The sequence below is a fragment of the Anas platyrhynchos genome, chromosome 19, assembly GCF_047663525.1.
Source record: "Anas platyrhynchos isolate ZD024472 breed Pekin duck chromosome 19, IASCAAS_PekinDuck_T2T, whole genome shotgun sequence".
Classification (NCBI taxonomy): domain Eukaryota; kingdom Metazoa; phylum Chordata; class Aves; order Anseriformes; family Anatidae; genus Anas; species Anas platyrhynchos.
In genome coordinates, this window is record NC_092605.1 from 4,519,874 (window position 1) to 4,531,905 (window position 12,032).

General features: G+C 39.5%; 1 protein-coding gene and 1 long non-coding RNA gene across 5 annotated transcripts in view; one reads left to right on the forward strand and one right to left on the reverse strand.

Moving 5' to 3' along the window:
- Positions 1 to 12,032, forward strand: part of LOC106015885 (uncharacterized) — a 332,132-nt gene that overhangs the window by 47,400 nt on the left and 272,700 nt on the right. The gene's annotated exons all lie outside the window — the stretch shown is intronic.
- CA10 (carbonic anhydrase 10) overlaps positions 1 to 12,032 on the reverse strand; it is a 200,606-nt gene that overhangs the window by 13,288 nt on the left and 175,286 nt on the right. The gene's annotated exons all lie outside the window — the stretch shown is intronic.

Genomic DNA, 12,032 nt, shown 5'->3' on the forward strand with positions numbered 1-12,032 from the left:
ATCTAGTTTTCGGATGTCCATTAGAAAAGAATTGTTCTGTTCATTCAGAATCACAGCAGCCTGATGCACATATTTAAAAATCAGGTGCGTTTTTCATCTACTGGTGTAAAGCAGATTGTTGGTCCAATGTAATCTGTAGACTCGATTTAAATCTGGTAGTCGGTGGCCAAAGACTAATGCTTGTAGCAAAGAAATATTACCATATGGGACTTTCCATGTTTGTAATGAGGAAGAAACTTCTTCCTCCATACAACCAACTAAACACCACCAACAAAAAAAAACACAACACCACAAAACCCAAACCAACTGAAATGTCATCTAGTGACAGCACTGGTGATTTTGCCTTTTGGATGAATGTGATATCTGGAGCATCACTACTGTAAAGCAGAATACAACTGCAATGATTTCTCTAGAAGAATGACCTCCCTATATAATCTGCAATATATGTTCAAATTACAAAGACAAAGCCTTGCTATCCAGATATGTTCACCATCATGTATGCTAGCAGTGATCGGAATGATAACAGCATCCCAAGTTATTTGTAACCTACACCATTGTTATCTCAGTCTATGACAAGTTGAGGAAAAAATGATGCCTGCAAACTCTGGGAGTATTCGGACAGTTCTACTTCCTATGCTCTGCCCTGACTGTAAAATGTATTTTTCATATGTTATATGCAAGTTACTCAGAATCAGATCTTATAGTAAGGATTTCCTAATGTAAAAATCCCTCAAGACTTGTTTGCCCCCTGTCCCAATCCCTCAATAATGCAGTTTTAGCACTTGGGCACTGATGCAAAAAGGGCAGTGGAAATTCAGAAATAAAAGAGAATATTTGTGTTAATAAGATTAGATCTTTGGCACATAGCTTTATTATTTACAACTAATGGCTCACAGACAAAAAAAAAAATAAGGTAAGGGTCAAGATTACTGCTAGCATGTGTTAATTTTGGTTACTTCTGTCCTCATTGGATTGGGAACTGTTGGTTGACCTTTTTACAAATCACACAGTAGGCATTTTTTAAGGCAAACAAACCAAAATGGAACAAAAAAGTAAAAATGTCAAAGTAGCCAACAAAGTCATTACTAAATTCTGACAGCTAGGAAGCAGGACGAATGCAGTAAGTTTTCTAAAGGTCTTGTGAAGAATTACAGCATTTATTGTACAGCACAGAGACATTGCAGACTCTCTTGTGAATTACTGAGGAAATAAGGGATGAAGTCTGCTTTAGACTTGAACTGCTTCTGCACAAAGTTCCAGAATAACAATGGATTAGATAAGCTTGGTTTATCTAACAAACCAAAATGTTTAGTGCAGAAATGGGTAAAAGGAAGGACCACGTTCTTTTTCTGCCCTAAGAAACACTGAGTCAATGTCAAGTCCATTTTTACTGGTAGGACTTCTGGAAATACAATGCCTAGCGTATATATGCCACATACGGGATGATACGTGTCTCAGACCCACGGCAAGGACTCTAATGCGTGGTGCAGTTCTAGGAGGACACGTGGTGCTGCAGTCAGCGGTATGGGGGCGCAGCAGTGCTCTGGCTCTGGCGGAGACCTCTCTTAACATCAGCAACACACCACGCAGCCTGTGCAAAGCTGGCATGCAGGCTGCAGGCAGTCAATAGGTGGTTGTGGGAATGAGTTAACACACTTGAAACAATTAGAAATTAGAATAGATGCTTCCTTTGCAGATCCTACAGTGATCTCTCCACTGCATGTTGCACTTCTACAAGGAAAATAGTTGTCAGAGAACCTTGTCATTCTTTACCAGTGCTGCAAGTGGATTTCATACTATTTTTTCCATTTCTGCTGGTCTGTATGCTTCTGCCCCACTCCACCTCTCCTTATCACAGCTCAGACTGGTTCTGAACAGTTTTGGAGAGTGTATTTGAGAAACCTGATTTCACTACAGTTTGAGATCTCCCCTCACTAAGCGTTATTGTTTCTCAAAGCACCTAGTGCTGAATGAAGACTTTTTTCTTCCAAGAACTGTCGCATGCTTTATGTTAGAGTTGTATCCTTCCTCCCTGCACCTGAATCAATTTTAAAGCTGTTTCCATGGCACCGTGGTTAAGTTCATTAGTTTTTTTAATTAAAAAAAAAGAAAGAATGAAACAAGATTGCCCATGCAAGGAGACAATTTTCAAAGTTTCTCACATGGAGGAACACACTACTTTAAACAGGTACAAATGAATAAAAGTATCTTAGATAGAGAATACTATATGCAGGATTAAAAATATAATTCCCTTTTAAATTCTTTTTTTCCAGAATGATTTCTTCTAAACTGCCTGAATACCTGTAATCTTGCAGTCTGCATTAAATATTATTATTTTTTTCTATGAAGGTGAAACCACACAACTAAAATTACTTGTATGTGAAAATCTCCCTTTTCCAAATGATGACATTGGATTAAAAACAAAACACAACAAGAGCAAACTTGCGGTACTAAAAGTCCCCTTTGGTTCTGCCTTGAGTTTCAAGGCTCAAACACAATAAAAAATCTTGTTATAAGCTATTGATTTTCTTTGGAAGATTCCCCCTTTAAGATTAATTTGCCACAGAACAACTTATAGCTCTTTGTTTTCCTCAAGCAATAGAAGTTCTATTTTTCAGGGAGTAGAGAATTAAGATTAATTACTCTCATTTTAGCCGATGAAAATCCAGAGTGTGCCCTTGTTCCATCACCCAAAAATGTGCACTGGACCAGGAGCAGACGCAGCACTTTTTTAGACAGCTGATATTGGCGGCGCTGGGAATGTCAGCAGGAGCTGGCTGCAGTACGGTAGGGTTAATTACTGAGCGTGCACTCCTCAGCCCCGTGGGCAGCATCTCTGGGGCAAAGTAACAGAGCCTGATTCTGTGGCTTCTCCTCTGGCTGCTGTGGGGAAAAATCTACCTCCCTTTCTCAACACACATGTATGTGTGTTTGGAAGGGTAATAACCTCTTCTTTGCCTGTGCTTTGCTGAAGGTCAGCCCTGGGCTCGTAGTACTTGTGTTGTTTGCATGGTACTCCTTTTCCTCTGCAATGCATTTGGGTTTTTTGATCCTTCACCCAGGTGAAATGTGCATCTTGGGGCTGAGCTAGCAGCAGGATTTCTTCGATGTGGCATTTGGCCAAGGCTCCGTGGCTAAGCAGAAGGAGGCAGATTGCTCTGGTGATGATCATGGGTACTAAAGATTCCAGGGGTTGTTTTCAGCAATCTTTTGGCAATTTTTCCAACTTGACCAAAAAACTTTTGTAATTACAGAGCTCTGTTCTAGGATGCATGTGTAACACTTTTATAAACGTCACATCATTGCAAGATGCTCTGCATTTTCTGGAGAAATACAAATTTAGGATACAGTATCACTTTTCTTTTTTTTTTTTTTTTTTTTTTTTTGAAAGTCCTGTTAGGAATAATAGAAATAGCCTTTATTCTCTCCTGGAAATGTTATAATTGAGTGCATAAACATTTTGATTGGTAAATGACAAGGGTTCTAAACCGGGAAGTGAATGGCAGCAGGGAATGGCTAATCTGTAACTGTAATATTTGTATTATGCTGTGCTACCTGAAAAACTGTTGAGACAACTGATTGAGGGTGAGCACAAAGCACATTTCTAGCACAGCGGGGAGCAAAAGCAAATGAAATTGCTCAGGAAGACGAGTTCAGTGTTTGTTTTGATTCAGTGGCCAAGATCTCATTAAGGAAAATAATTATACATTTTTGATTATGTAAAGTTAAATAAAAAGAGGAAAAGTTATGTAATTTTAGCGTGGCAGATGTCCACTACCTAAAATAATTTTAGGTAAAAAATGAGTTTAAAACTCATTAATAGTGTTAGATAGTCCTATGTTAAAATATATTTGCCATTACAGCTTTTGTCAAACAACTTGGAAAGAGCAGTATCAGCATATCACCTTAGAGTTATTTAAGGCATTATTTTTGTCAGTCCAACCAGGTGTGAGATCTGAGGTCCTCACTTTGTGAGAGAATCATGAAATTATAGGAGAGGCTTCATTGAAAGGGACCACTGAAAATCTTAACGGGACATAGTCCAAGCCCCTGCCAGGAGCAAACCAATTCTTTTCAGTGTCCCGATTCTAGGATGTGTAATTTGCGTGGCCAACAAAAATGTCTTTAGATTTGTCTTAATTAAATTAGATGCACCTCGTGCTTTGTGGAAAGGCATAGCACCATCTGTGAGAACACAAACCAGGCTCCTCAGAACCTATAGTCCTGATTTGTCTTGTTTCGCTGGACCGGTGGCTGGCAGTGCTCCACAAATGTAGTGTTACAGGGCGAATGCTCCCATGTTTGGCAGGCGTTGGAGAACTTTACAGCAGAACAACAGGGCTAAGTATCTCGTGGACTATTCAAGAAAGAAAGAAGTTCACTGCAGTTTGTTCATGGTTAGGCTTTGGAGATGGATGTTAATGTTGTATCTTCCTGAATTGCTGTAATGCTCAAACCTTGTTTGTTCACACACACTCCCTCCCATGTGAGGAGAATAGATTAAACGTGTCCATGTTTAATTACTGCATTTTGGTGGTTGCTTTTGGCCTGCTCAAGGCACAAGTCATTGCAACTGAAGTGGAGCAAGAACTTGGACTCTGGGCCAGTTCTCAGTCCCTTTTTGCTTTCAGTCTGCCTGTTCAAACTAACAGCTGGAGAGCTGGGCTGGTAGCAGGCTCAGAAGAATGTTGTTAAAACAGTTTAAGAAGATAAAAATTAAGATTTGTAGTAATTCTTCTTGGGGAAAAAAAGAACAGACATCTGTTTTCATGCACAAGATACTCTACCAAGAAATGTTGGTACCTGCCAAGCCAGTATTGCCCCATACTTATTAGTTAACCCATAACTGTACCTGTCCTATTTCATGTGTCTGAGCCCACAGCAGTGAGGTGATGTTACGTGGTTGTAAATTGGCAACATACATTTAACGTGACCATGTAGACTTCTAGCAGTTCACTCTAGCATTTTTTTTTAGAATATTGTGGTTTTAACATTAAAATCAGTTTAGAAGATTTTAGTTTAAAGCAACTTTGGAAAAGTGCCTGAACCATTTGTTTTAAATAATTTTTTCTCTCTTTTCTATCAAAACTCAAGTTCTTTAGGCTGTTGCTGAGAAATGTTGTTGTTGTTTTTCTGTACTGCTTTTGACAGTTATTTCATGATTTAGAAGAAATGCCTAGAAAATAGTGGTTTAATAGAAAGACTTGTCATCTGCGTTTATAGCAATATGCCAGCAATTTTATCCTAGATAAATAAAAAAAAATACAATTCTCTTTTCTTTAAAAGACTAAGGCTAAGCACACAAGACAGGAACTCAGTTTTCTCTTGTTTATGAGTAGATAACTGCATAGAAGCATGTGCAGAGAGATGCAACAATGCATTCTGCAGTAAAGTGGAAATGCAGTTTCGAATTAACTGTACCTGGCTGTGAAATCTGCTTTCCTAGAAATAATTATATCCTAGGAATTAGCACTTAAACAGCAAATGGTGTCTAACATTTCATTAGACCAGTTGGTAACAAGGATGAGCGTGTAGTACCTCTGTTCAGCAAATGGTACCTGGTGAGATTTAGCCAGGGCTCCACTGGAAGGAGCTAACGCTGTGTTCTTTTCAGCATATGACTTTTTTTTTTTTAAAGTAACATCTGCTCCGTTAGGTTTAAAGTAATTATCTCTAGTCGCAGACATACAATTGAAAGGTAAGTAAGAGTCGTGAGGTTTTGGGGGCATCTGTTCAAAGGTGCTCAAGCTGGGTGTTTTATCCTATTTCCAAAGGAGAACGTTGCAAGTCGGATCTGAAGCAGGCCAGCCGTTTTGGCTGCCGACTTGGTATGTTACAACTATGTGGTTACTAATAGAGAAAAATATACTTATTCCTTCTGCCCTACTGTTCAGTAGATTGTTTATAAACAAATTGCAGCCAGAAAATAAAATAAAAAATCAACATTGACCTGAACGAAGTGTAGAGGATCTAAAAGTATTTCTTTTTTAAAATCTTTTAGTATGCTCTTATTTCTTTTGTAAGCCTCGCTCTAATGGATTTGCGAACAGGAAAATAAGCTATTTTAGCCGATATTTAAAACATGCTTTTTCCATAGGACTACAGTAAAAAGTACAAATTCACCAGCTTAAGAGGCCAGATGAGCTGTTCATGCCTCAGAATTTATTAGGACTTTTCACCTACGTGCTAACCCCAAAAAGTTAAGTAAATGATAGGCTAAAAAAATAAGTGCAAAAGGTGACAGATTGCTGCCATCCAAATGCTGCCAGAACCGTTCCAAGTGTCACAATCATTTGCACCCTTTCCCAGAAAGCAGGAAACACAATGAAGCAAAAACCCAAGCTGAGCCCCAGAGGTACCTAGAAGTGTCTGATGCTGGTTGCTGTGTGACATCGGGGGAATTTTTGACAGGGCAGTTGTTGCTGAAGCCTTCCACTGCTGATTACTCTTACCACAGGGTATTTTTGGCTGCCCTGCCAGTCCACCACTCTTGTCATTCATTGTTAGCAGATGAGCAAGAGCTCAGTAAACATAAATAAATGGCAGTGTTCTGTGATTCACTTTGTGTGAGGATCAAAATTAAGTCTTAAACTCAAATGTTTAATGTTGATTATGTCTTGGATGGTGTAAAATTTCACTGCAAGCTGTAATTTGGCACTGACCCAATCTGTCATCAACAAAAGCTGCATCTTAAGAGACAATAGAGGTAATGTGGGGGAAAAAAGGCTTAGACGAGCCTGTCATCATTCCTGGATTCGTGCAGGATTTCTGACTAAATGCTACATTTGAATTGTTTTCTCATTTTAAATACAACAGATGCTCAGACTCCATGATGATGAATTCAGTATAAATGCTCAATTTGGGAGATTCAGTTATATAACAGAGCTCTGAATTTCTGGGAGAATTCTGTATTTCTTCAGCAATCAGTCCAGAACACAGCAGAAGTTGGTTCCTGCAAGTTAAAAACGTGGCAAAACGGCCATCAGTGCTATTTTTGTTGTTTGCTTTGTTACCCTGGGATAGCGTGTCAAAAGGATGCTTGCACAAAGTCACTGCGCGGTGACAGAGATACATTAAGTTCAAACCTTCCCTAACAATGTGATACCACGATGGCTCTCAGTCTGCCTTGCCGAAGTGGGTGGCCACAATGGGCAAGAACAGAGAAATGTGACAGTGATGGATAAAAGAAGGAGCAAAAATAAGTCAATACAATCTAGGCTAGCGAAAATCCAGTTGTTGTTCTAGGGCTTATCTCTTTTGGCCTTATCTTACAATCCAGGAGGCAAATAGTAATAATAAAGAGGTCAAGCTTATTATACCCCATATAGCAACGTTCCCAACAATCAAAGAAAAGGTTAGCTTTAGGATTACAAACAGAAGTGGAAACCAAGCAATATATTTATCAATTTCCTGGCTACTCTTGCAGTTAAAAGTATATTATTAAGCCAAGAATATAATTTTCCAGTGGCAAAAAAAAAGCATAGGATTTTGTATATATAAAATGGCAATGAAGTGTACACATGATGAAAGCATCGAATAACACTGAGGGTACATTTTTAAGAAGCTATTGGTGTGATGCGTCTGGGGTCCACTTAAGTCCTCACCCAGCTTGTTTGGGCAGCGGCTCCTGCCCAGGATGGGGGGGGAATTTAGCACAGGGTGTGTGAGAATTGGCTGCTCCTGCAGGGAGGAGGAGAAGGAAGGGAGATGGATCTGCTTGCCTTTTGGGAAGAGAAAGCAGTGCGTAAACGTCGAGGATGGATATGTGCAATTGGGGAGATCAACTTTCAAAACAGAAACTAACGGTGTTGAAATCATTTGTTTAAATAGTGTATCCTATAGAAGTTAAATGTGAAAGCACACAAATGGTCTTATGGGATCTTTCTGAATGATTTATTGATGTGTGCCTTTTTATTTATTTAAATTTTTAAAAGAGTTTCCTTACCCTTTAGTGACTGGGTTGCTCCCATATGACCTAAGAAATTTAGGTTCAACTCCCTTCTCTGCCCTTAAGGAAATCTTCCCACCATTTCTGTCCAGCTTGGCAACCCTGAAGCAGGAAAGCTCTGGCAGCAATATTGTGAGATGCTCAGATGCAACTTTAATGGCACTGGGAAAAGCATGAAGACTACCAAGACAGATAAGGAATGTCATATTATGAAGCTCAATTTTTGTTATTGATCTATGGCTGTATGTAACACATTACCCATAAAAGGTGCAAAAAGGAGCTCACAATAAAGTAGTCTTGGCGGAAAACTGCAGGATACTTGGATTTTCAGCATCTTAAAGAGCAATAACAGAGAAACACAAAGCGTGATAAAAGACAGAAAAAATATGAAATGGATATAATTGTCAGTGATCCTACCATTAAATCTTTTAATGTAAGTTGAAGTTTCAAACACAGAAAAGTTTGAGGCAGCACTGCTTGACACACAATAGCCAAAAGCATTTCTGGAATGAATGTTTTATTGAATTATTGAAGTTCCTTTAGGATATTAATACTGGAGTAGATGAGATGATATACTACAGAGTCAGATTTTTAAACATCATTTGAAGAAATCTCACACCAGGATTTCCTGTTTAAGGTGTAGAATCAGAGATGGAGAGGAGAGATGGCACAGATCTGCCCTGCAGGCAGAAAATAAGTTGTCATTCCCTCCCACCCCCCCAGTATCTTGGAAGCTTCTTTTAAATCTAAGGAAAGTACAACTGTCTTTTGTTGTTCCTGTAAATTGCTTAAGAGATTTTCACCTGGTAGTGTAAAAGTCTGAAGTTGAGGAATAATGAGTACAGCCAAAACAAGAGGACATGAATTATCTAAGAAAATGAGGTAATACAGCTTAAGGCAGACAACTATAAAATTATCTTGTTGCTAAATGAATTGAGTGACATTATACTCAGTAGGAAAGATAACCGGCACTCAGAATTTATGCTCTAAGTCAGTTATCAATTATAAAGTAAGCCTTTCAGCTCTATCTTCAGATTTGGTAAAAGAAAGCAGGATATTGGCAAACTCTACTTCACAAATGCAGTGCAGCATAAATTAAAAGGGCCCGAAATGACACACAGCAGCATTTGTTTAGCATAAGACCACATTCTTCTGGGTACCTTCTAAAGAGTACCGAGAATTACCCCATGGTAAGAGCAGCTCAGTACAGCCACACAATGACAAATTAGTTCCGTTTACAAACAAACAGAGGAAAAAGATGATCACAGAAGCCTTTCCTGCAGCCTTAATTATACTGCAGTTGGGTGAAGTTCAAGGATCTAACAGTGGTTTTCTTTGTTAAAGGTATATTCTGCCATTTCCTGTTTCATATCATCTCTCAAAGCTGCTTCTCTGCATCCACGACAAATAAATGGCTCAGCTTTGTACAGACAGCAAAAGCTCTCCTCTTGCCTTTGTCTCAAACTTTGTAATGATATGTTACAGCACAGCAGTTATGTTTTTCCTAACTCATTGGTAATTGTCACCCAGACTAGCTAAACACCAGTGACCTCTGCTTTGCAGTTTGTCTTGCCTGTATAACACCTGTGGTTAGAAACAAGAAGACACCTGAAAATCCCATCTAAACACCAGGAAGTAAAGCTGAGAGTTAGCCTCTGTGAATTTGCCCCGAACCTACACTTATTCACAAGTTTTAAAATTTAATAAGTGAAGGTCACTGAAAAATAATGAGAACCAATTGCAGCGCTTACAGAAACACGCTGGCTGCTGTGTCTGTTTGTGGGCTGTTTGAGCAGTGAGATGCGAAGGCTAAGCCAACAAAAGGGCGAAGAAAGAAAATCGGTTATGCAGACAGGTTCGTCATGAAGAATTGAAGAGCACTTTAATTAGAAATCAGTCCAAGGGCTGAAGGAACACTGAGGGTGAAGCTAGGGTGCAACATCCCTAACCTTAAAAGCAGATCTGCCTGTTGGGCGTTGAGGTTTGCGGAATGGAGGCTTGCGAGCACAGGCTGCTTTGGGGCTCCTGTGTTTTCATGATGTTATCTCTGTTTCATTACAAATCTGGAATCTTTTAACCGGTAATTCATCTCTTCACCGGAAAGGGAGGTGAGCACAGCAAAAGCACTTCAGATCTGCAACACAAGTGTTTTATGTGCCTTTCTTTAAAACATAGCTGAGTGCAAAGAGTGCTAAGTCGTTTAGAACTCAAAATGTGCCTCGTGGTCATGATGGTGGTGAAAGGGGCAGCGATAAAATCACGCTTATCATTTGTATCAGCAGGCTTTCCACATCAGAGAATAGAAGTCAGAGCTTTTCTTCCTATTAGAAAACACAGTCTGTATTCATTTGTAAGACAATTTATGTAGCTGAAATGCTGAAAATACTGGTATGGGAATACCTGAAAGGCCGGATCGATGTTTGTCCTTAATGAAGGAAAACCAGGGAATGTGCCGTGCTCCAAAATGTAAAACTCCTGCAGAAATCTTTGGTCTGTTGGACTTTCTGCTATTAGAAGAGGTGAATTTGGCTGATGATCCAATTAAAGGCTTTGAAATTTGTTTTGTCCATGCAGTAAACTATTTCCTGCTGGCGGATAGCCTGGCCTCAGCCATGCTGTGAAAGCAGCTCCTTATGCTTCCTGGCAAAGGGCCTGGCCTTCAGAATGTCCCTGTGAGTCCCATGCCAATAGCCCACGCTGTTTACTTCTTGCCACTTCCAGTTCCCACTGAAAGAGCTGTAGACCCCTGAAACAACATGAATGGGGATCTGCAGAGCCACTGCCATGGGGAAATCACGTCTGAATGAAGTGAGGGGCTGCAAAAGGAACAGCTGCAGCTGTGCTGTGACTGACTTTCAGCGTGCCCCATCCCAGCACTCTTTCCTTTAGCAATGTCACTGATCCTAAGTGAGGAAGAGAGGCAAAGGGCAAATGGTGCCTGTCCCTTCCTTTGCCTTGACAGCAGCCACCCCTACCTGCCAAAGCACCCTGGCATGATAATTGTCTTAAAGAGTGAATCGGGGGTCGTGTTTTCCCAGTATGGCCGGGGGGCTGTGTGCTTGCAGTGTGACTAGTGCTGGGCTGTGGCAAATACCATGGTTAGCTTTGGGCCCTCGCCAATCTCATAAAATCGAGCAGGCACAAATATTTACAACTGTTGGAGCATGGCAACTGGAATGGTCTTGCTCTTTGTTAGATGTGCAAGAAAAGATCTTTTAATTCTAGCACTATCTCTTGTGGATTTTGTGTTATTTTTACCCCAGGAAATTATTATTTACAAATTTGACCAGCTGTGGTTTCTCCAGTTTGCCCTGACGCTGCACCTGCTGCCTCTTCCTTTATTTAATTTCTTTGTTATGTACGTTATCCTCTAATTCTTTGCACAGCAAACGAGAACCTTTCTCTTAGTGCATAGATGAAATGAAGCTGAAAATTAGAGCAGATAAAAATCCAGCTCTTCGAGCTGTAATGTTAAGAACTCTTCAACCAGGGTTAGACACCTAATTGAAGATAATGTTGACTCTCTCCATGACTTTATTACTTTGTCAAGCTTATATCATTAAGCGTGTATTTGATTTCCTTACCTGCAGTAAACAATTTTGTTGTTGTGATTATATGCTGCTTTGTAATGACTGGAGAAGTAGCATTATGCTTTAAATGTAGATAGTGCTGTCTCTAGATTTTGAGTTATGGAGCAACACTGTAATTATCGCATTACCTTGCTAAAACATCAAATTATTTGTCAGTGATGCAAAAAAATAGGAACCTAAATGTGAGAAATTATAATAGGAATCGGTACTTTAACAATATCGTTTTGCTAGGCTCTTCTGAGGAAAATATCCCGTATAAATCCCATATAAATTATAGCAATGGGAACTGTATATCACCAAAATGATACCTAACAAAAGATTGATTTGTGATTTTAATAAGTGTAGTGTAAATGCGTAGTATGAGTTGGGCTTTACAATTCATTTAAATATATATGATTAAATTTTACTGCATAATACGTTTCGAGCTGCTAACGCTGTAGCCTTTGTAAAGCCAAGTGCTGCAGGTTTAAAGGGGGAGACAAGTAAAAACGAAA